We start from the raw sequence: 23,408 nt of genomic DNA, 5'->3' as shown, positions 1-23,408 counted from the left end.
GGAATTCAAGATGTGATTGGAACTCTCTGTACTGATCTTTTCCTAAAATAAAATTTAAACTCAATAAGATTAACGTGAATGCATTCTCCATCTGTATTGATTCCATCTACTCTCCATGTTTAATTAAAATACTTCTGCAAAATTATGTATAGTTCTATCTGTTGTCCTATGAAAGTGCTCCTGATTGCACCTGACCCAAAGGAATTGTTCTAAAATTGATTGCTGGGAGCTGATTACTATTTTGTATTATTTTTACATTATTTTGATGTGTAATTGGCCATTTGCCAGATACATAGAACTATCAGTACCTGACTTGCTTATCATGTCTTCCAAGTTCAATAAAAGAATGTTGGTGTGTTTTATTTTCAGATCAGCTACACTTCAGGATTGCCAGAGTCAAATTCACAAAATAAATTCTGAAGAAAGGTAGACTCATCCTAAAATTACTTTTGTAGGTAATACCGCAAATAGGGGAAGATGAGCAACAAGTCAGGTACCAGTTCAGTAGAAATGGATATAAAGCATATCAGATGCAGAAAATGACTCTACACCATATCATATTGTTGTGGAAAAGACAATTTTCCTACTGGTATGAATAAACAGGAATATTGTCTGTAAGATTTGGAATGTAAACATTATTCTTTACTCATGAATGTTAGGGATACATTTGGAATATGGTGCCCATTTTTGAGCATTTTGTTTCAAGAAGAAATATAAAGAACAGAGACAGAGTCCAGAGAATTGCAAGAAAAAGACTTAGAGGTGTGGAAAAATGGATTTATCACCTGTAAGTCACAGGCCGCTGTTGTCACACAGAAGACTATGCCTCAGGAAAAACTTTTAATGGTAAGGAGAGTGAAATAACAGAATAAATTGATGGGGTGTCTACAGAGTTCCCATCTCCAAAGGTGCTTAAAAACAAGTTAGCCAAGACATAAGTTAGATAAGATCTAAGTAAAATTGGTCCTTGTTTGGGTAATAGAAAAGAAAGATCAGAAGGATCAACCTCCTTCTTCTGTAGGTGACCTGAACATCATCCAGGATTCCTGCTCCAGGATCTTACACAAGAACACTCCATATGGCAAACATCTATCCCCCTAAGCAAGCAAGGCCATTCTGTTGGAGAGAAGCATGCTCTGTCATAAAGAGGCAGAGCATGCATGTATGCATACAACACATGCCTAGTCTGCTTAATTTGCACACAAACTCATTATGAGTGTTTATTCAGCCCCTGCTCTCCTCTAGAAGCAGCAGCATCCTGCATTACCTTCAGTATAGATAACAATCTAGTCTGTTATGTAAAGCCCATTAGCCATCCCTACCTCTTACTATAAGAACTGTGCAGAAGTGTACGTGTCTACAAAATCCAACGTTAAATGAACTCTAATATTAGGAGGGCAGACAAACAAGAAATAAAGGAACAACACAACTTGCACTCTCAACTTTAAAGTCTAGCCTGCATAAGGTTTGATACTCTCATGTGTAGGCAATACACTATATTAGATCCTAAAGTAATGCATGTTATTGGAATATTTGCATAAGGAAATGAATGCAGTAAATCTATTGACGTCGTCAATGCAGAACTACTGTAACTCTAACGCTTTCTGCACTGCAGTGATGATTATGAAACTAGTAGGTATTTTATATTATTAACTCAAGGCAGCGTCTTGTAATAAATACTCATAAAACATATTGGCAAATACATAAACTGCAAAAACATAAGTAAGGAATTTTGATATGTTCTCTGTCATGAATAAATTGTTAATACTGCTACCCAGTAATTATTTAATCAAAAGTATACTTAAGGAAATTCTGAAATTACTGAGAGATTTTAGTTGTTAGAAATAAGGGCCCTATCTTCATGATAATTATTGAAGCAGGGTTAGAGTATATTTTAATAAAAGTGTGAGACAGTATTGAAATTCAAATAACTCCTTGGAGGTTTTATGGCTCATACAAAATGCAAAGAAAATCAGAAAGAGGAGATTTTTCAAAATTAAAAAAACTCTTTCTTAAAGAGAGATATAGAATTATATGTCTTCTTCTGAAAAGACATTATGTTTTGTCGTCAGTTTGTAAAATATGCATTATTCATAACATTGACAGAAAAGATATTTAGCCTAAATTACACTCTTTCTTTCCTACCCTGGAATTTTTCTTCTATTCAAAGTCTACTGTATCTTTCATCTGTTAAGTCCCCTCTGCATTGACCCTGGAGAATACTGAGATATTCATGAGATATTCCTTTTATTCATCCTAAATCAGGTGAACAATAAAAAAATATTGATTTGTTATGCAGTATAAATAGTTCACGAACATATAAAAATTTAATTCAGGATTCAGTGGGTCAAATCCTAGACTGTGATAAATTAGCAACAAATGCAGCTGCTCCACGTTACACCAACTGGCAATGCTGTTCAATTTGTCAGGTGTACTGCATTTCAATCATTTAATAGCTTCAAGAGATCAATAAGATCTGCAGTTTCAAGTTTTCAAATGTCAGCCTACTTGCTTTCCATACGCTTACACAAGCAGTAGGGAGGAATTAGCAGCAAAATCCTTGCAATAGTGTTACCTTCATACATGCTCACTAGCTTGTTTAATTGGGATTGGATACTGCACTCTGACTCTTGACCTTGGTCATCACCAGTGGGAAGCTGCTGAGGAATTGATGCCGTGAGAACATGAGTCACCAACATGTTATCCCAATCCCACAAGTGGTGTAAATCAATGTAACTGCGCTATTATAGATCCAAGGATAGAGACAGCTTGTAAATATGGGAAATATCGGGGTTGAGCAACAGAAATAAGGTCGGAAGAGACAACAGAAAATCATTCCATCTATCTCCTGCCCCAAAGTAGAGTAGCGTGTTATTTCTGGCAGAAGATTGATGAATATTTTCTGGAAAACTTCTGGTGGAGAAGACTCTAAAACTTGTTCAGGCAAAATGTCCTAGTGTCACATTATGTTTATGATCAGAAAGTTTTCCATAACGTCTACCCATAATGTTTATTTTTACAGTTAAAGTTAATTGCTTCTTAGTTAATGACTGCAGTCAAAGTTATCCTTTCATCCCTATTAATTTCTCACCTCCTGAACCTGATGCAGCTTAGCTACAATCTCTTCTGGCCACATCTGCGATGAAACTGAAACTGATAATATGATCTGGAAAATGGAGAGTTTCAGGCAGTTTTCTGAAACTGGAAAACTTCTCATTTTGAATTTCCAGTCAGCTGAATCAGCCACTAAGTCATGAAACATTCATTGTCACTGGATCCTGAAAAGACTCAAAATAATGCTTATGGAACAATGTAGTCCTAAGTGTGGTTTTCAGTTGTTTTTTGTTTGTTTGTTTGTTTTTCTTTATCACCAATTGCAGGGATACTCTGTTATGTTTTTTAGTATAAGAAATAAAAATATGAGACCAAGACACATTTTAGACCACTTGTGAATTAGTGCAGTGTGTCGTAAGAATAAGTGTTCCAAAAGAAAGCACTTGATTCTCTGGCTTTTCTCTGTTTGTTGGCACAATCATGGGTAGCTTAGTCCTTTCTGAAAGAGAAAAGAATTTGGTAGCTGTAAAACCAAATAATCTTGTGTGCATCATGAGATGATGAACTTCAGCCTGTGCATTAAGTGCTTTTTAGATGGTACTGAATTCTAGCTGTGTGATGGTTCCAACTAATGATTAGCATGATTCATTGTTTTCTCTTATGCTCATTAAGGAAAATATTTAGATTTTATTAGAGTAAAGGACTCAATGTTTGTTGAAAGAAATAATGGTACTTGAAAAGAAAATTGAAAGGTAGTAAAAAGCTATTGCTGGTGAAAAGGGAGTGATAAAAAAAGGTCTTGAGAATGACAGAAACATCTATTTTTCTCTGATAATCTTTTCTCTATGAATGGACTTTTCTGCTATGATCAGTATAAGAAGAAATGTGGTTAAATCCCTCAGATTGACTCAGATGATTTAACAGTCACTGTGCTTCCTAAATTGATTACTGAAAAGAAAAACAATCAGCTCACATCCTTTCTTGAGTGTACAGTTACTAGTAACACTTCATCTTCCTTGTTCATTGTTCTTCACTAAAGCTTGGCCTTGGTCCTCAGATAACCTCTTCTACGTGGCCATGCCTGAGCTGGGGTTGGACAAGATGACCTCCAGATGTCCCTTCCAACCTCAACCACTCTGTGATCCTGTAATACTTGGAGGCAGCTTCAGCTAAACCTCAGGCTGGTGGGCATCTCTTCCCTAAGAGCTCTAGAGTACTCTTCTGGCTCATGTTCAGCATCCATCTGGTATCTGTGTCATTTTCTTACTGCTGAGAGGAAGGGAATGACCCTTGCCTGCTTGATGGACAAGCATATGTGCAGATTTTTCCATACCTGTGGTACTCATTGCTGGTTGATAGGGCCAGCAATGCTTTAGGGCCTGAAACTCTTCCTCTGTCTAATCCTCTTATTTCATTGTAGAATCCAGGCATACAGATTACTGACATCCTTCAGATGTTTCCAAAGCACTTGCCTATCACAAATTTTGTAGTAGCCTCCAGTCTATGGACAGATTGCTTACCCAGTTCTATCCAATCTCCATCATCTTCAGGAGATGCTTCTCTCTAGTTCCTTGCATCCATGTCAACTTTCAGAGTGACATCCAGAAAAGAATACCTGAAACTACAAAACAGGCTTATTTTCTCAGCTCAGATACATTCCTCTGGAGTAAAACTACACTGTGCTGGGGGATATTTAGGCCTGTAGAGAGTACAATATGATCTGGATCTGTGCCTGGCACGTAGGCAGTTGTCTCCTTGTTTTGCCCACAAGCTTCCCACTGTCTGTAGTGCTGGGAACCTTGTGCCCTGAGCCCTTGGGGTCATGTGTGACTCCAGCCCAGGCAAGTGTGTGGAGAGTGACTGTAAAGGCTCAGCTGATTGCACAACTATGCTAATTATTTTGCCTTTAGGTCTGAACTTCACATCATTCAGTATTCCTATGAATTCCTAGCAGTTAAACAAATAGTTGCATTTCATCTCAGATACTTCAGACCTATATCACATTAAAAGTTTTTCTAAGAAGTCAAGTGGTCCTTTCCACTTCAAAACAGATACATGTATTTATTTTTAATCCTTATGCTTGTGATTAATACCAACAATGAAGGTAATATTTAATTTGCTTTACAAACCTCATAAAGACCAAAACTGCCTTGAGTTCTACTCAGATATCTGGAAGAAGAAGCAGTTTCTTTCCACTGCCTCCTCTTTCATCAGGTTTTCAAATTTGTGAGGAAAAAAGAAGATAATGAGAAAGAGAAAATGAGAGAACAAGAGAAATAAAATATATGTAGTAATTTATTGCACTTAGCCTTCACTTTTGTGGCTATCCAGGCATCAGGACTTCTTTTAGTCACTTCACTGCATAATCTCATTCTTTGTTCAAATCAAAGAAAAGAAACATCTCAGTATGGGATTTATTTCAGCAGATACAGTGTGAAGAGACAGTCATAGTGTGGAGGTCCACATCTTTAGGAAATCATATTTCATGAGAAGAAGGAAAATTATATTTTTAAGGAGTAATTCAACTGACCTACTACGGGCATCTACTATAAGAAGACAAGACTGTAAGCAGATCAGATATAGGTACATATAATGTGGCTGTGTGGCTAAAAGAATCTCACCTAAATGTCTTTTGTAGGATTCTTGCAGACCAGCCTCAGTTTTATCCATGTCTCTTGCTTAACTGAAACTTTGGTCAGACCCTGCTCTGTAACTGATCTTGTACAAATTGCCACGTCAGCGAGAGAGGAAAACTTGGTGCTGCTGTTTTCTCTCTGGTCTTTGTTAGGTTGTCCTCCCTCATTTATTTCCACAGAAGACAGCTCTGTATCTCTTCCAAAAAGCAAATCTCTCTGCAATGCAAGATCCTCCATAGGAGGAAGGCAAAGTGTGTCTAATACCCTAAGAAATTGTCTTCAGTATTTGATGATGTTTATCCTGCAAAAGGAGTTTTACCTCCCAGAATTCTGAGTTTGCTTTTCCACTGAGATTGAACTTTTACCACATGTGTAAGCAACAGATTAATGAAGGTGTGTTGGTTTGGCCCAGCTGGACAGCTGAACTCCACAATTGCTCTCTAGTTCCCCCTTCTAAAAAGGAAAGGGGGAGAAAATACAATGAAAAGGGAAGAAAAAAAAAAAGGGGGGGGGGGGGAGGGGATAAAAGACAGGGAGATCACTCAACAGTTATTGTCATAGATAAAACAGACAGACTCAGTATAGGTAGATTAAAATAATTTATTGCCTACTGCTAACAGATTAGAGCACTGAGAAAATAAAAGCAAACTAAAAACACCTTCCCCACATCCACGCTCTTCTATGTTCTCCCCCCAAGTAGTGCAGGGGAATGGGCAATGGGAACTGTGGTCAGTCCCTAACACTTCGTCTCCTTTCACAGTCCCTCTCTGCCCCTTCTCCACATGGGATCCCTCCCACGGGATGCCATCCTTCCTGAACTAAGCCTGCGGGGGCTGCCCACAGGCAGCAGCTCTTCAAGATCTGCTCCAAGTGTGGCTCCGTACTACAGGGTCCATCCATCCCCCAGAAGCAAACTGCTCCAACATGGATCCCCCACGGTGGGAGGCAGCTCCCCCCAGACCCCCTGCTCCTGCCTGGGCTCCTCTCCACAGGCTGCAGCTCTGGCCTGGGGTCTGCTCCTGTGGGGGCTCTCCATGGGCTGCAGCCTCTTCCAGGCCACATCCACCTGCTCCACCGGGGGCTCCTCCATGGGCTGCAGCATGGAGATCTTCTCCATGTGGGACCCATGGGCTGCAGGGGGACAGCCTGCTCCACCAGGGACCTCTCCACAAGCCGCAGGAGAACTTTTGCACCGTGCCTGGAAGAACCTCCTGCTCTCCTGCTACACTGACCTGGGGGGCTGCAGGGCTGGTTCTCACTCCTCTCTCCCAGCTGCTGTCGCACAGCAGCTTTATTCCCTTTCTTAAATCTTTTTTCCCAAAGGCTCAGCCAGCATTGCTCACTGGCTCAGCTCTGGCCAGCAGCAGGTCCCTTTTGGAGCTGTCTGGAGCTGGCTCTGATCTGACATGGGGCAGCTTCTGGGTTCTTCTCACAGAGGTCACCCCTGCAGCCCCCCATTACCAAAACTTGCCACATTAACCCAATACATAAGGTCATGGGGATTTTCCGCCACCTGAACCTTCTAAACAGATATTGTATGTTTCTTAAAACATCATGGATGTTACTAAAAGGATCACTCTATATGTCCATTGTTACACCTGTGCTTCCCTAAGCGTACACTCATTACCTCTGTCAGAGGCTGAATACTATCAGACATGGGCTTCAGGGACCTTTGCTTTAACTTAGTCCAACAGTTCTTAAATTCTTAGTGATAAACTGTTAGATTTGGAGTGGGTATTAATCCAGATAAGTCTTTTTGCTTGGCTTATGCAAGCAATCAAGCTGGAAGATCATTATGGCCTGTATGCCTTTAAAATCAGTAGGTCTCTGAACTACATATTCATAATCTTCAGGAATGACAAATTAAAACTGTGTTGAAGTGAGGCAAAAAAAAATAAATAAAAAAAATTAGAAAACCTGGCAAGTATTCAAGCCTAGGCACACTATTCATCTTGATCTTGTTAATTTGAAAGATTATCATTTCAAAAATTTCTGAAAATACTAAATTATTCTTCCAATAATCTCATGCTGTCAACACTCTGGTCCAATATTAAAGTATGCAAATGTGAATTCTCTTCTCAGTTTACATACCACGCATATGTGATAACTTTCATCTTAGTTATAATAAGGACTGAACTAGTGATTTACTAAGCCAAAAACTTAACATTCTTAAACTAAAACATTGTTTCCTGTTCATAAAGCTGAATTAGGCTCAGAGCTTCTGTGATTTGAGTGTGGAGGAGGTTGCACTGCACAAATTAAAGCAAATACACTTCCTTCCAAGTGATGTTGTCAGAAAATGACTTCTGTGAGACTCCAGGTTTTCACGTAGAGGCGTTTGCAGGATCATAAATACCTGTTCTTTCTCCTTGAGTCAGGAGATCCTGAGACCTCAGGACTCTTGTTTTCATTTTTGAACACAGATGCCCTGACAGGGTTCACCAGAGTTTAGTTTAGTTTAAATTCAGCGACTGGTGGGTTGAGTTCTTTCTTTTCTTTCTTTAGCCTTTGCTGTCTTCTCTGTTAAAAACTGTCATACATTTGAAGCTCACTGATAAAAGGCTATACTTTGCCCCTTCTGCATAAAACAGCATGAATCTGGGTCTTACAGACCCCAGGAGTAGATTCTTATGATTTCCCTTGTGTGCCCCTTTTTTCTTCTCAAAGCTACCTTTTATTATTCCTCCTCTGCTGCATTTCTCAGTGTCTCTCATTCTAAGGTTGGCTCATCTAGAGCTAGCAGAAGTCTTTCTGGAGACTGTCAAGGCTTCTTGGAGATTCCCATGTACCATAATCTTGCAGAGATTTCACCGCCCACTTGATTTTCTCCTCTAACTAAGCCAGCTGACTTTAAACCCACAAAGACAAAGTTATCAGCAGGATCAGGACTGGGGCATTATAACATATATCATCTGCTAAATGCGTCTTCACCACAGTCAAAAATAGAATCACTTCCTTGGGTTTGGGTTAATATGGTTTGTTTTTTCACATATTCAAGTTCTACCACTGATTATTTCAAGATGGCCCTTCTGACTTTGGGTGACATAACCAGGTATTAGCAACAACTGCAAGTGAATTCCCTGCTGAACATCAAGAGGATGTACAATTTTTCAGTCCTTGTGGACTGGGTTGTAGCTGTATTTTAGGGTTCAAGTTTGTGGTGGACTTTTCCCCCTTTTAACTACTTTAACCGATGTTCTGTGCTTGTATCAAGAGACTGTAATACATGTACACACACACCTTTCAATCAACATCTATAATAAGAGGGCAGACAACAATTTACAGTACAGGCACCACTGGACCTGCACGGGGACTGCACATAGCCCTGCCTTGGTAGTACTGGTCCCCAGTACCAACTTTCAGGGATGATGCTGTTGCACTGGTCGGTTTGATGATTTAATTTTCCTTCTCTGCAACTACATTACAAAAATTGGAATTTAGTATTAGCAGATTCCTGCTGTGTTTCAGAGCATTCATTTTTGTTAATATCTTTACAACTGAAAATGTCTCTCCAGCATAAACTTGAGGGATCTCTGCTGATTTTCACTGAATCACTTTTAAGTTAGAGCACTACAAACAGCAGGAAAGCAGACCAACTTATGCTTTTGTATCCTTCGAATTCTCAAATCCACCAATGCTAACTGTCTTGTGGTCATAGATGTATTTATATAGACCAAAGAAGCTGGTTCCATAGATGAAATGTTAATGTCTCATCAGGCTGCATATTTACTGCTTAAATCCATCAAAAATACTTACAGAACAATGAAACAGCTCTCGTCATGACTCATATATTACTAGGTGCAAACAGTTCCTAAACTGCTCTAGTCTAAAGTTAACATAGTTTCAAAACAAATCCTGACTGTCAATGGATGACTACAAGTACAGAACTTGTGTCTAAAAATTATTCATTTCTAATAATCAAGTTGTGTTTAAAATAATGTGTGAATATCAGGCTAGACTTTCTTTGATACTGGACACTTGTCTTTGACTAATATGTCACATTCAACCAAATCAAGTCTGAAGAACATTAGGGATTTTACCAATATATTTAAAAAGTCAAGTGTAATGAATTGAAAGAATTAAGGTCATATTTTTCACAATATACAGATGAACAAGCAGCTAAACATTATTAAGATGGTGTCAAAGACTGTCATTTTGTAAAGTTTTATATGTACCATATATCTGAGCTCTGTGGTTTCAATGCTCCCATCCGTGATTTACTCAAAGATATGGATTTTGCCTAATTGTTCCCACAGATCATAGGTTTTATCTGAATGATCACTGTTTTTCTTTTCTTTTTCCCTTTTTTTTTTTTTTTTCCTAGATGATTTGGCTTGGTTTGGATCTGTTGTGTGAGTTGAGAAATGCCACGGATATTAAGCAGAGCAGACAACCTTTGATCTCCTATCCACCTGTTAACTCTCTATTGGATATTTTACAAAAATTCCTTGCACAGACCTGCCACAAAAACGAACAGCAGTTCAATCTGCAAAGCGAGTGCGGAGTACAGACAATGCCTTGCAGAAAGCTGGCTGTTGTTTGCTGTTGACAGGCTATTTTTAGCTCACAGACTGTTATTCCACTGAGCAAACCCAAGTCAGGTAAAAGAAAATGCACTTTGCAGGCTTATCTGCATAGAGCACTGGATCAATCAGAATTCTCAATACCTTTAATGTGCTCATATTTTTAATACTTGGCTGGCAATGTCATATCTGACATTGCTGTAGCAAATCTAACAAAACTCCTTCAATGGGCCAGTCATCTTGCTGTATAATAAAATGCCCCAAAATTTACATTATGCTAAAATGGGTGCTGTGGTAATCTAAAAACAGACGGCTAGCAATTTGTAAAGGCTTCTGCTATATTTATTGTTGCAATAAATGAAAAAGACAATCAGCACTTTCCCCTCTTTACCTGTCCCTCACCAGCCCCAAGCTACTTTTCCCTGTCATCAGGGCTAATGATAGGATTTCAGGTCTCCCACTTCTCAGAGCAAAGAGCCGTGACTCATGCACCAGGTTAGAGATTTAGGCCACAGTCTAAATCTCGAATTCCCAGTGATCAATTTAGCAAGTCTGACTTCAGTTCAGCACTTTCTGTGCTACTTTCTTTGGGCAATGACAGTGTCAGCCTGTTGTCATCGAGCCTCTTTGCTTTTCAGTCTTTCTTGACATAAGTGTAGGTGGTCCTCCATCAACCAGGGTGTTTCCATCTAAGTCAAAAAAAGGCCATGGGAATCTTGATCCTTTTTCTCTTGTGCTAAGAAATGTTACATTTATACCAGTCATTGTCACTTTTTTATCTTTACTAAACCATTCCTATTGACCACTGTGGATGCAGAGTCTGCTGTAAGTTTATTGGCTTTAGGGTTGCTTTTTTCATAAAAGTAGAAAAGCATGAATGTTAGGAAATCAGGTCTCATACCTAGGTGGATTCAGACTGCTGGCTGAAAATTGTAATCTTACTGTTGTTGAGAATTAGCAAGAAAGCAAGAAAGAAAAGCAGTGTTCCAAGCAAAGTTTCAGATTTCCAACTAAGGCTTTAGAAGAGCAGACAGTGATTTGGATTAAGAATTTTTCTTCGATTAGGTGTTTTTACAGTGCCTTCATTTATATCATGCAAGCTCATTAAAGGGAGATTTTTCGATTTCCTAGGAAAGCACCTCTCACCCAAGAATTTACCCAATTCACCTTTATGCTGTCTTTCCCAAATACAACATTAACACTATATGTGCTAAAGTATTTTAGTAGAAACATATCCAATGATGATAACAAACCCTACATCTCCACAACACTTGACACAGAAGGTATTCTGGTTTGTGACTGCTGGATGGGATGCCCTTGTCTAGTTTATGCTCCAAAGATGATGTTCAGCTCTTATTCTGTTGGCTTGATGGACAAAATGAAGCAGACCTCCCTTTTTATATTGACATGACCACTTCCCACTTCACTTCTTTTCAGTTCTTTTTGACATATTAAAGCAGAATGATAAACTGATCATGAAATGGCAAGGTTTCTCCCGTTTGTTTGCCTGCTGGAAGATTTGTGTCAGCTATTCTCAAACCCCTATGTGATATTAGCTCACACAGGTAACTTCCCCTTAGGCTCATGCAGGTACACACAATGTTTACAAATGTGATCTATAGGTATTTGAACAGCCTGAGCATTTTGAGCAGCTGATATAACTGTGTCAACCTGTTTCCAACATCTCACATCTGTCAGAAACTTTATAGTGCATCTAGAAAATTCTATCATCTGCCTCCATTAAACAAATAAAAATGGTCTCATCTGCATTTCACAATACCAGAAACCACAAATAACTGTAATAATCCTAGTCATGCCATGGTGATCTTAGGCCAATTTTTAAAAAATGTCTCAAAGAAGGAGGAAGCTCCAAAGTGTAGCTGTTGGTAGGGTTAGATATCTTACCTACATGAAATTAGACTTCTCCAGTTAGGGGAGAGGCAGGATCTTCAGCTATTCTAATTTTAAATACTTTTGCTGGGAGAGGTAAATCTCTTTCCCCTAAGGTCCCTGCTTCTCTGCACTGATGAGAGAAGGAGCCCAGGTGGCATACAGGTTACAGTTCTTTGCATGATTAAAATTAAATGGAATTATATTCACCCATTTTGCTTATATTTTTCACCTGTTGTAACAACTGGGAATAATTTGCCTAACCGTCTTTCTTCTTAGTAGCAGTTTGGAGATCTTTTAGTACTTCTAAGTTGCAGATTTTTAGCACAAACTACGATGTATATTACCAGTGAAAATATTATGATATAGCAGGGGCTTCACCACATGCTTCAGTTGTTTTTATACCCATTATTGCTGTGCCATCGTAATGCAATTTTCCTCAGACTCCCGTGTTATTAACCTGCATTCATCATTTATATCTCTCTCCTGAGGCTTGTTCTAAGACTCTATAGAAGAAGATAAACAAATTACAGATACGGGAATTAATTGTTGCCTCATTGGAGCACCCCAATCAAGAGATTTTAGGAACACTGGTTGAACTGAAGCAGCCTATATACCATGTTGATGGGAATGGTAGGAATAAGGGTTGAACAGAAATGCAGAAAAGTATAAACAAATAAATACACATATTAGGGAAAATATGAAAATGCAAGCCAGAAAAAAAATATGATAAAATAACTGTAGACCTCCAAGGAATGAGACTGTGCAAGCCAGATGTTAAATACTCCTTCCAGCAAGGTTTGTTCCCTGTTGCTCATGCAGCCTTTTCTACAAAACACGTCACCTCTGTCAAGCTCCTTAGAAAGCTCTGCCTCTTCTTTCTGTTTATCTCCCCACTTAGGATCAGGCATAGAAAACCCTACTCTCTCCAAAGGGAGAGGGGCCAAAGTGGCCTGAAACCCTCCCGGCAGCCCTTTGCTGGCCCCCAGCCCCATCCCTGCCCCAGGACAGCTGCCAAAGGCTTGGCAGCATGGCCCTGGAGGAGGGCACGGAGAGCGTGGGGAAAGGGAAGAAGGACCACAGTGGAAGACAGCATTAAAAGAAGAATAGGTAGAGGAAGAAGAGGGACAGAAGAACAAAGCAAATTCAGAGAAATATGAGGGCACATCAGAATGACTGTGTATATTAAAGAAGCATATGGTGCCTTGAGCCACAGGGGACCCGTGTTGTGCTACAGTGGGTAATGACACAGAGTGACAGACTGTCCCTTTTCCCTGAAAATCATGTGGCTGGAAAGGATGAAATACTTCAGAGGGGAGAGGAATGACTGACGCAGTGTCCATGAGGAGCTCTGCATCGGAGCAACCAAGAGCACCCAAGCTGCCTCCAGCCACATGTGCTAGCTGCTGGGTACTGCTCTGGGAGCATGGCAAGATGCAGCGGGGAATGCCTGGGAAGGGGGAGATAGAAGACTGTGGTGGGGAAGAAGGGTATAAAAAGGGCAAGGGAAGGATCCAAAGTTTGGCTCCAGGTTTGCTAGCCTGACCTCAAGTGTACACAGAGCCCATGAGAGGGTGAGAGCACGACTGAGCTCTTTGCTGAGAGCAAAAATAGCGACTGTGAAAGAAATGGGAAAGAGGCAGGCAGACAAAAGAGAAGAAAGCTGGTGAAGAAAGGAAAAGCACATGAAAACACTATCCTCTAAACCAAGGCAGACATGCCAGCCATAGTAATTTCCAGTGCAAATGCCCTGCCTGCACTGCAGCTCAGCAGGGATTCAATCACAGTAAATTTTAGGTGACTGTGGGGTTTTTCGTTTTTCTTTTATTTTCTTTTTTGGGGGGAAGGATAGGGGTCTTTTTTGTGTAACAATAACAACAAAAAGGCTGTTTAATTCTGCAGAAGGAACATAAGGAGAAGTTTTGCATAGAGGTGACTGTGTTCTACTCTGTCTAAGGAAGAGATTTGTGGGTGGTTTCATGCAATTTCAGTGGTGTAGCTGATAATCCTACAAAACAATCTCTTCTGCTATGTTCTACGGTTGATTTTTTTAGCCACGGCTATCAATCAGGTTGCTTTTCAAAGCAGGCAAGTGTCAGTGTCTCTGCTCTGTAGAGGCAGCACAGCAGCACAGAAGGGAGAAACAACTTGCTGGGGGCTTTGGTGTTGATGTGCTGGTATGACAGACAGAGAAAGGCCTGCACTTCATTTAAAACCATCAGGCAGACTCCCGTGTGGCTTGACTGCTATGTGGCCAGAAAAAAGGTGGTCATTTTTACATCAGTGAGCTGAAGCAGACTGTGGGAGTCTATTTTGGACTGGAATAACTAACAACATGGGTGGAATTCAGATTTTTTTGGCTTGGTTCTGGTCATTCAGTGTATGATTAGGAAGAAGCATTTTGTGCTTTGGACAAGAATATCTAGAGCCTGAACTAGGTACTTCTTCATTCATTTTTTTTTTTTTTTTTGTCCTAATGATAGAAATTAAATCTACACATAATAGCAGCAACAACAATAACCAAAAATTAGGAAGATGTTTCCCCCACTTGTGAAAACATAACAGCCTCCACAACTTCTCTTGTAACATCCTCTGTAGTATCTCATGTTGGCCTCTCTGAGACAAATTGCTGGTCAATATTGCACTTGGCTGCAGTCCTGCCTGCAAATGTCTGTGTTCCTAAATAATTTGTGAAATATTTCCACATACTGCTTCTAAGCCTGTATTAGAGATGCCCAAATAAATTATAATCTTCCCCTTCAAGAAATCTCACATTACATACTTTCATGTATTCTAAAGCAAAATTCCTTTCAGTTCTCTCTTCAAAGCACTTGTATTCTCAACAATGGTTTGTAATGTGCTTATCTTGGCCATTCTTTCCCAGCTGAGAGGCACAGTTAATTACTACAGTCACAGAGCATTTGCAGCAGTGGTTCCTAAACACCCTGCTGTCCTCAAAGGTATGCGATCGGTTCATTCTTGAAATGGCCACCTCAAATAACAAAGTTGGTAGAAATGCTCCAGATGCTTTGCTGATCTTACTATGAGATTATGTATCACCCTTCTTACTTCAAACTTCATTACAAAAAAAAAATAAATAAATAAATTTTAAAAAAAAAGAAAAAGATGAAAACAGAGCATTTGAATCTGAACTCCATTCCATCAGAAAATGTGCTACAAATCAAGGATGGATAAAGGAAAGCTATTTGTTTAGAAACCAGGAGACAAGATTGGTGCATGGATGAAGTTGTTTATTTTCTTATATCTCTAAATTCACATCAGTGTTCTTTCAATTTATTTTTCTGGAATTAGAAAAGGGATACATGTGTGTATCTTGCATAGCATAAGGGAAACATCTATGTTCCTTGACTGGAACTGTTTCAAACAAACTACACAACAAATAATCAGCACATGCACTTCATTGGAGAAAAATACAGTGTCACAGGGCTCCAACAAGCAGAATCCAGGATCTTTACCACGTCATCTACACAGTTACTGGGAACAGATGTGGCTGGCTATCTTTTGAGGGTCAGACACAGAGCACTCGCCCTGTGTAAAAACCTGGTAAATAATAAATCCAACCTTGCAAACAGTGCTGAACAGCTTGAGTTTTCAGATACCTCTGTGTGAATGATGAGGGAAAAATCAACTCCACATAATCCACAGTGTTAAGCAGAAACAGCCTTATGGTAATCCTTAAATTATGAATTTCCAGAAGCTGGGAGCTTTTTTTAAAAACAAATTCATTCCACTAAATGTTTCCCCATCCTTGTATTTTGTATGTTTTTGTACAGTTTAAGGAATTATGTAAAATACAAAAGGGAGAGGACAAAGAAAAACAACCAAGCCTCCAAGTCCCTATAACAAGACAGCAGAGAAAGCAATCAGCCAGATTCATCATCTCCCATTCATCCAATTTACAATTGCTGTAGGGCTGACCCTTGTAGCAAAGAAATACCTGCCAGCTATCGTCCAGTCACGTTAGGTATTACATTCCCTCCCCACAGACCACCAGTGACCAATACATTGATTTTACAATCAGTCCAAAAGCAACATCTTTAACACCACTCTGGATTATTGCCCCAGCTCTGACTCAGGGAACATTTCCTCTAACTCCTGTGTTTTCCTTGGAGACTTCTCCATCTAAACACTGATTGAGCTCAACCAGCTTTATCTTTTAAAATATTACAAAGTAATAAATCACATCTGGGGGAGAGCAGGGCAGCTGTGTTACTGTGGTTTAGCAGGAAGGCCACCATACAGCAAAATGACAGCTTTCCACTTTCCACTCAGGCAGACACGTGCATGTACAAATTGTGCCCCAAGGTCAATAGCCAGGTTTCTTCCTGTGTTCACAAACCCTGGGGATGATGGGGAAGGGATACAAGTGGCAAGGGCACAGATGAAGTAACGGCTTTTCAAAATTAGCCTGGATGTTACAGACTTCTCAAACAGGCCTTCAGCCTATAGACACCATCCTTCATGGATAAGGCCTCAGTGACCTGTCCTGCAATCCTGCAGGCTGGAGGCAAGTAAGCAGCAAAGCCTGATGTTCAGTAACACTGCAGAGCAGCAGGGGACAACCCCATGAAGCAGTTCCCATGTTCAAAGCCACTCCAGCAGCTCCACCAGCTGCCCACCCCATATAGGCCAGCGTGTGTTGTGCTCCTCAGAGCACAACACTCTCAGACCACGACACTCATTGGGAAATACGAAACTTTGGAGACTTGGAGCCAAACAACAAGCCATGGGGTGACTTTTAGAGACTTCTATCCTGCAGACAAGAAATACCAGACAAAGCTGTGTTCTACAGCTGTTTCACTGCCAGGCTCATCACAGCAGGGCCTGGGACTCAGTGTCTAGGTGGTGGAGCCCTGCTTAGCAGGCCAGCTCTCTGCCAACAAGAGGAATCCTCTTCTAGGCATTTGCAGCCTGCACACAGCTGCTACAAGAGTTTCAAGGGAAATCTGGCCCTCTGCTGCCTGCAGCAATTTGTGCACATTTGCAGGTGTGACACGTTTGCTTCACATGACCTCTGGGAAGGCAAAAGCATTGCCTGGAAAGTGTGTCAGTGATACCACTTAGCACTTAGATTTTTGACTTCAAAGTGTTCTACCAACATTAATGAAGTAAGCTTAAAAATAAGAGCTGAAAACACCCTAATAACATGGAAATGTTGCCCTGGAATGAGAATATAAACAAGAAGACAAGAATGCCATTATAAAATGAAGAGTTTTTTTTCTTTCTTTCTTTCATTTTTTTTTCTTTAATGAGCTGGCTTTGCCCAATCTATTCTAAATCTAGCTCATCTGTTAAGCTCAGCCCCCCCCCCCCCCCCAGCCATTTTTTTTTTTTTTTTTTTGATAGAACTGTTCTGTAAAATATAGCAATTTGAGATGTAAAATTTCAGTTCCTGTGACCCTGCTGGCCTGGGAGAATATAGTACTCCATTTAGAGAGATTTTAAATTACTCCACTTATAACTCCAGACTGTTTTTCAGGCTATGTAAATGTATGGTACAGAGTCCCTCAAAGAAAGCTTCAGTCCCTGCTTTAAAGTCCTGGGACTGAGGGACACAGCTGGGGTTTCTTCAGGAGCTTTGGACAGTCAGAGGTGCAGTTTTCATCAGAAAGCACTGTCAGGACACACATAACTGTGAGCAGAACAGATTGGTTTGAACAAAGCAGGCAAAATTGCCAAATAGGGGCATCTCTTAAGCAAGACTCCCATTGCTTTTAATGGGGTTAGGGTTATGCCTGCTGGAATGAATTCCCAGCTCTACGCTGAATTTGCTGTAGTAGAAATCCCTTAATCTCTCTGTGGTCCCTTCCCTCTGTGCTCTTTGCTATCTCCTCATCTGCAGATAAGGATGATACTAATGTCTGCCTCCATGGGTGTTATGAAAACTAATTAACTGAGCTTTCAGGAAAATTTCAGCAGAAAAGGCAAATTTTTCATATGATGATGATGCAAATACATTCACACATATTTCCCCTCTGTAAAGAAGTAGATTTTTTATGCATAGAGACACAGATATATATATATAAACCCTACCTAACACCTGCCACACCTTTCTCTACATCAAGGCTCTTCTCTTTGCCTTATCTTTCTGTTACAATCCTGCTATTTTTAAATGCTGGGCTTTATTCCAAGTCAGTGTGGGAATGTCAGGTAGGCAGCTGTTAAAAAAAAAAAAAAAAAAAAAAAAAGAGGAAGGAAGAAAAATGGAAGGAAGAAAAGAAGGAAGGAAGGCAGGCAGGCAGAGAATTTCCCTTCTCTTTTTTAATATCATTTTTGTTCTATAACCATCGTCCCTGCCAGTCAAAAAAGCTGCTTGGTTTTTAATGAAAAATCTGAGCACCAACAAATTGCAACCCTCCTTTTCAACACAGACATGCCCTTTGAATTTAATTATGCCTCAGGCAATGCATTATAGCAGACATGCGATAAGTGACACCGAAATCTTACAACAAACACAGCAAAAAATCTCTCAGTGGGAAAAAAAAATAACTAGGAGCCAGATTTCCTCTTTGGGTACCAGCATCTGCCTGTTTTATCCCACCTGGGCCCCGTGGATGCCAGGAGAGCTGCAGCTATTTTTAGAGTCCCCATGGGTCCCATCACTGCATGTCCCTTGGTCCCCTGCTCTGGAAGGTGTGCAGGATAACATTAACCCAGAGGAAGGGTGGAGAACCTACTCTGGGGCAGAGACATTCCTGGTGGGGTCACTTGAAGCACCCAGCAGGAGCTGAGAGGAGCACAAAGGAAGCAGAGGAGTCTGGGAGGGCTCCGTTCCTCCCAGGGTAATTTCTCACAAGCTGTGTCAACTATCCGCAGTTAGACAAATACTTGAAATGTCAACATTTCCCATTTTGGTGGGGAGAGGCAGCACCCATTACCTTTGGTTTTGTTGTCCTGGGAGCTGCAACAGCCAGTAAGAGGAGCCTGCCTGGGAGTTTTCTGAATGTTTGCAGAAGAAAAATTCTCTGGAAAACAAACACACATGGCCCTGCTGTAACGCAACACCAGGGTCAAGCTCTGTCCTTTTGCATCCTTCGGGATGCTAATATGGGGTAATGTAGTGCCCCTGTGTTATTTTGAGCCTCTGTGGTGGCCAGTAACTCCCAAGCAGCAGCAACTCTGGTGGTGCACAGCAAATGCACCTGTGAATTATCTGGGTGCAAAGCATTTGTATGCATTGGGAGACAACAGTCACTGATGCCTTCTGATTGCTGGTGGGCAAATATCAAGACAAATTCCATCTAACCTCGAAAGTCATGCTGCTATAACCACAAAATGAAGCAATTGCAATCCTGCCTGGGAGACTCATTCTCTCAAAGTGGTTGTATTTGACCTGATCTTTGCCTTTCATCCCTTTTCTCTGCTGTACAGGTAACTTGGCTCACTGGCTTTATAAGAGAAGAGAAATTTTTTCATTGTAAATTAGATATAGCTGTTCACATCTGAAAACCCTTGCTTATATCAGGGAACTGGTTTCTTTTAGTGTGCAGCTGTCACAAGCTTCTGCAGCAACTGTTTTCATTGAAGTTTTAAAGGCGAGAGGCAGATAGTGCTTTACAGAAGAGAGGGCTGGGATGCGCAAACAAGTTATTGGGGTTTAATGTGTTTCTCTGCAGCAGCTGAGCCACACGGGCCAGCTGAGTTCACATCTTCAGCATGAGGAAAACAGAGGATTTCAGCTACACACGTCACCACGACCTGCTAAGGTTTCTTGCCAGGTATTCACAATAAATCGTTCCCTTTCTTGAGCACAATAACTCCATCACATAACTGAGTCCTCCAGATACTTAAATGTTTAATTCCTTATTTCACCACTAGCTTGCCTTGCAACCAAGGGTCATACCACCTCTTTACGCTTCAAACTTAAGGTGAAAAATGGATGTAACAGGAATGCTCAGTCAAAAGGGTGTTGTAAAGCACAAATGCAATAAAGCCTGTGAGGTGTGGAGATATCCCAGACACCTCAGCTGGTCTGAGGAACATTTTACACACACCTTTCTGCAAAGAGGAATCAGAATAGCCCTGCTTTGCTTTTAGTCATTCACAGTGCTCCTCACTATTTATACAGCTGTGGAGCTGACAAATGTTTTAGAGTCTTCTCTTTTGCTGCAGTAAATAGAAGTCAACTGAGCTGTGCTGCTCTATGGGAACCAAAAATCCAGCCCACTACGCTGCTTGTTTTAATGAGAACCCGCAAGTCACAATTCTCGTACCAACATATTTCTGAGAAGTACACCAAATGGAAATCTGGTGATTTATCAAGCTTTAATCGGTTTGATATAATTCCATAAATTTTGCACCCGAAGGTCTCAGATTGCTGTCCCGTTTACCTGTGCATAAAGCTTGCTTCTGGCAAATGATAATTAATTCTTAAACTTCATAAGCGTCTGAGTTTCAGAGCCCCCAGAGCACATTTGTATGAAGATTAGACATTGTTTCTTTTCTCCTGTTCTCTTTGAAGTCTTCCCTTCAAAGATTGCAGCTTGCTGTTCAGGCTGCAGAGAGCTTTTCCTGACAGAGACTGCTTTTCCCTGCGCTCACAGAGGCTTTGGGTCTGACGCTGCACTCCCTTACTCCACTGAAATATACAGAGAGATGCCAGCACCGCCTCGCTGCCGGCAGGGAGGAGAATCAAGCCCTTTGCCAAGCGCGTCAAGTGAATTGCTCACCCCCTGTGGGGGAAATTTACCACATAACAACGCAGTAATTGATATTGATGGTGTGCGTTGTTCGCATTTCATTTTTTCAGACGCTTGTTTTCAGGGTTGTGAGAAGTCAGGTTGCGGTGATCAAAGGTCGAAGCCTTAAGTTCCCTGTAAAACAAGTTCCTCGGGGCTATGCTTAATGTGAAAAGAAATTAGCGGTGAGATTTATACCAGGCACATAACTAAGCTAAAACAGACCAAAGACATTAAATTGCAAGAATGAGACACTTCTTATTTACATCCCTGCAAACTGTAAGCAATTGCTCCGATGCTAAACAAATGACCTCCTCCCCAGTTTTACATGGAGTAGGAAGAATCTGGCCCATAACAAACACAGCTGAACTCTGCTTTCACACCTTAGATGAACTTCTTACTTCTCTCTCTTCAAGCTGCGTTCTTCTTGATCTTGTCATGAAAGAATATTTTGCAGCTTCTTTTCTAATGGGAAAAAAAAAAAAAGGGCAGTCAAGAAGTGTTTTTGTCTTTTTGTATTCTGGGGAACTTTTTCATGTTAGATCATTATAGGTGGTGGAGGAAAGGAATGGAAAGGAAAGGTTCCTATCATTCAGTTTATTTTTATTATTATTATTCATTTTATTATTATTATTTATTTTCTGGTTTCATATATAGAATAGAATAGTTCCTTTGGAAGGGACCTACAAATATTATGTAGTCCAACTGCCTGATCTCTTCAGGACTAACCAGAAATTAAAGCATATCACTGAAGGCATTGTCCAAGTGCCTTTTGAACGTGACAGGGATGAGGCAATAAACACCTCACTAGCTAACCTGTTCCAAAGTTTGACCACCCTCACATTAAAGAAATTTTTCCTAATGTTTGGGACCTCCCTGGCACAGCTTTGTGCTGTTCCTGTGTGTTCTGTCATCAGTTACCAGGGAAATTGGCCAGCACCCCCCTCTCTGCTTCCCCTCCTCAGGAAGTTGCAGAAAGCAGAGAGATCACCACTTGGTCTTTTCATCTCCAGACCAGAAACCCAAGAGTCCTCAGCCTCTTCTCACAGCATGTGCCTTCCTGCTCTTTACCAGCTTTGTTGCCCTCCTCTGAATGTTTTCAAGGACCTTAACATCCTTTTTATAGTTTGGATAAACTATCCCCACTAGTGAGAAAACAATAAAATGAAACAAAATAAAATAAAATAAAATATAGGGTTACACCTTCATAATTCAGAAACCATAAGGCTGATTCAATAACATATATAGGGTCTCCATAACATATATAGGACTCCAGGGTCACAATGTTAAACAACACAACTCTCCACGTATTCCCATGGCTACCAGTACTCTCAACTGTGCTCCCTCAGTGGCCACTTACCCTCCATGCCATCTGTGAGAAAGTCGCTGTGGAGGCAAATAAAGGTTGCACCATCCAGATGAATCCTTCTAGATTAAATTTCTACTCAATGTACTCACAGTAATGTTCCAAAACACTGGGAAACAACAAGCATTGTTTTACAGTGTGGCCAAAACTGACACCTTACAGTCGGCATCAACAGGGTTTTAGCCAAATCATTGCAAATCACTGCAGAAGCCATCACACTGATGTTATGTGGCTCTATGTTCAGTGGCACAAGTGGTACTTAATTCAAGAAGTGTCTTGCTCATTAGCAGATATCTTTAAAAGAATGTTATCATTAAATCTCTGTTAGATGCGAGGAAGTAGAAGTGCCAGACAATTGAAGTGCTTTGCTCATGTCATCAGGACCAGTGACAGAATCAGCAGTGGAGCGTGGAGTCCTCACACATCCTATCTTTGAACCATCCCTTATGTTATATTGCTTCACAATTTACTTTCCTAACAGATCGAGTCTTTCTCAGTACTCCTAAGCACTCTTGAGTGTTTGAGTGTCATTTCATAACACACTGCCTGGTGAAGAAAATGCTTCTACCTCCTGTGAGTCTTTTTCTTTTATTTTCTTTCCTTTTTTTTTTTTCTTTTTTTTTTTTTTTTTCTCCACAAAATTCAATGTGCAGACCTGAAATTTCTTGAAAGTCATGGTCCAGGCACCTCAACCCTCCACCACCCACCTTGAGCATGCACAGCACCATCCCATGGTGGCCCAGGGGCCACCATCCAGATGAAAAAGAGCCAGGAGAGGAGGTTTATAGCTGAATGCCTTTGCCCAAGGGAAAGCAGGCCAAAGAATACAAAATGTCGGCAGAGGGCATGTTGCCCTTGATTGAGTGGAGAAGGGCCCCCGCTGGCTGGAAACCCAGAATTACAACAACAACAAGAAAATTAGTAAGGCTTGCCAGCTGGGGAGAGACATCTGGCTAGTGATCAGAGGGGCCTGTGAGTCAATTAATCCATCTCTGAGCTGGATTAGCACATTGAAACATGCTTCCCTTCACTGCTGTGGAGCGACCTGTTGAATGAGCTGTAAAGATGAATGGAACTAAAGAAATTTCATTTAGATAAAGAAAAATGGCTCTGAAGTAGTGGGTGGGTGGTTTTTACATGCGCTAAAAGAATTAAGCACAGCTCAGAGAATTTAGGGCATGGAGCAGCCATTTGGATATAAAAGCTCTTAAATTTAATATATGCTGATTTTAAAGTTAGT

General features: G+C 40.6%; 1 protein-coding gene and 1 long non-coding RNA gene across 7 annotated transcripts in view; one reads left to right on the top strand and one right to left on the bottom strand.

The window, feature by feature from the left end:
- GRM3 (glutamate metabotropic receptor 3) overlaps positions 1–23,408 on the top strand; it is a 106,324-nt gene that overhangs the window by 12,596 nt on the left and 70,320 nt on the right. The gene's annotated exons all lie outside the window — the stretch shown is intronic.
- On the bottom strand, positions 19,222–23,044 carry LOC110354461 (uncharacterized). The gene is made up of 3 exons (XR_002406485.4): positions 22,876–23,044; positions 22,163–22,277; positions 19,222–21,267 (listed from the first exon to the last, which is right to left on the bottom strand). It is a non-coding gene; the product is annotated as an uncharacterized lncRNA (long non-coding RNA).

This window comes from Anas platyrhynchos, chromosome 1 (genome assembly GCF_047663525.1).
Source record: "Anas platyrhynchos isolate ZD024472 breed Pekin duck chromosome 1, IASCAAS_PekinDuck_T2T, whole genome shotgun sequence".
Taxonomy (NCBI): domain Eukaryota; kingdom Metazoa; phylum Chordata; class Aves; order Anseriformes; family Anatidae; genus Anas; species Anas platyrhynchos.
Note: the sequence above shows the minus strand (reverse complement) of the source record. Positions and strands in the feature narration are given on the sequence as shown.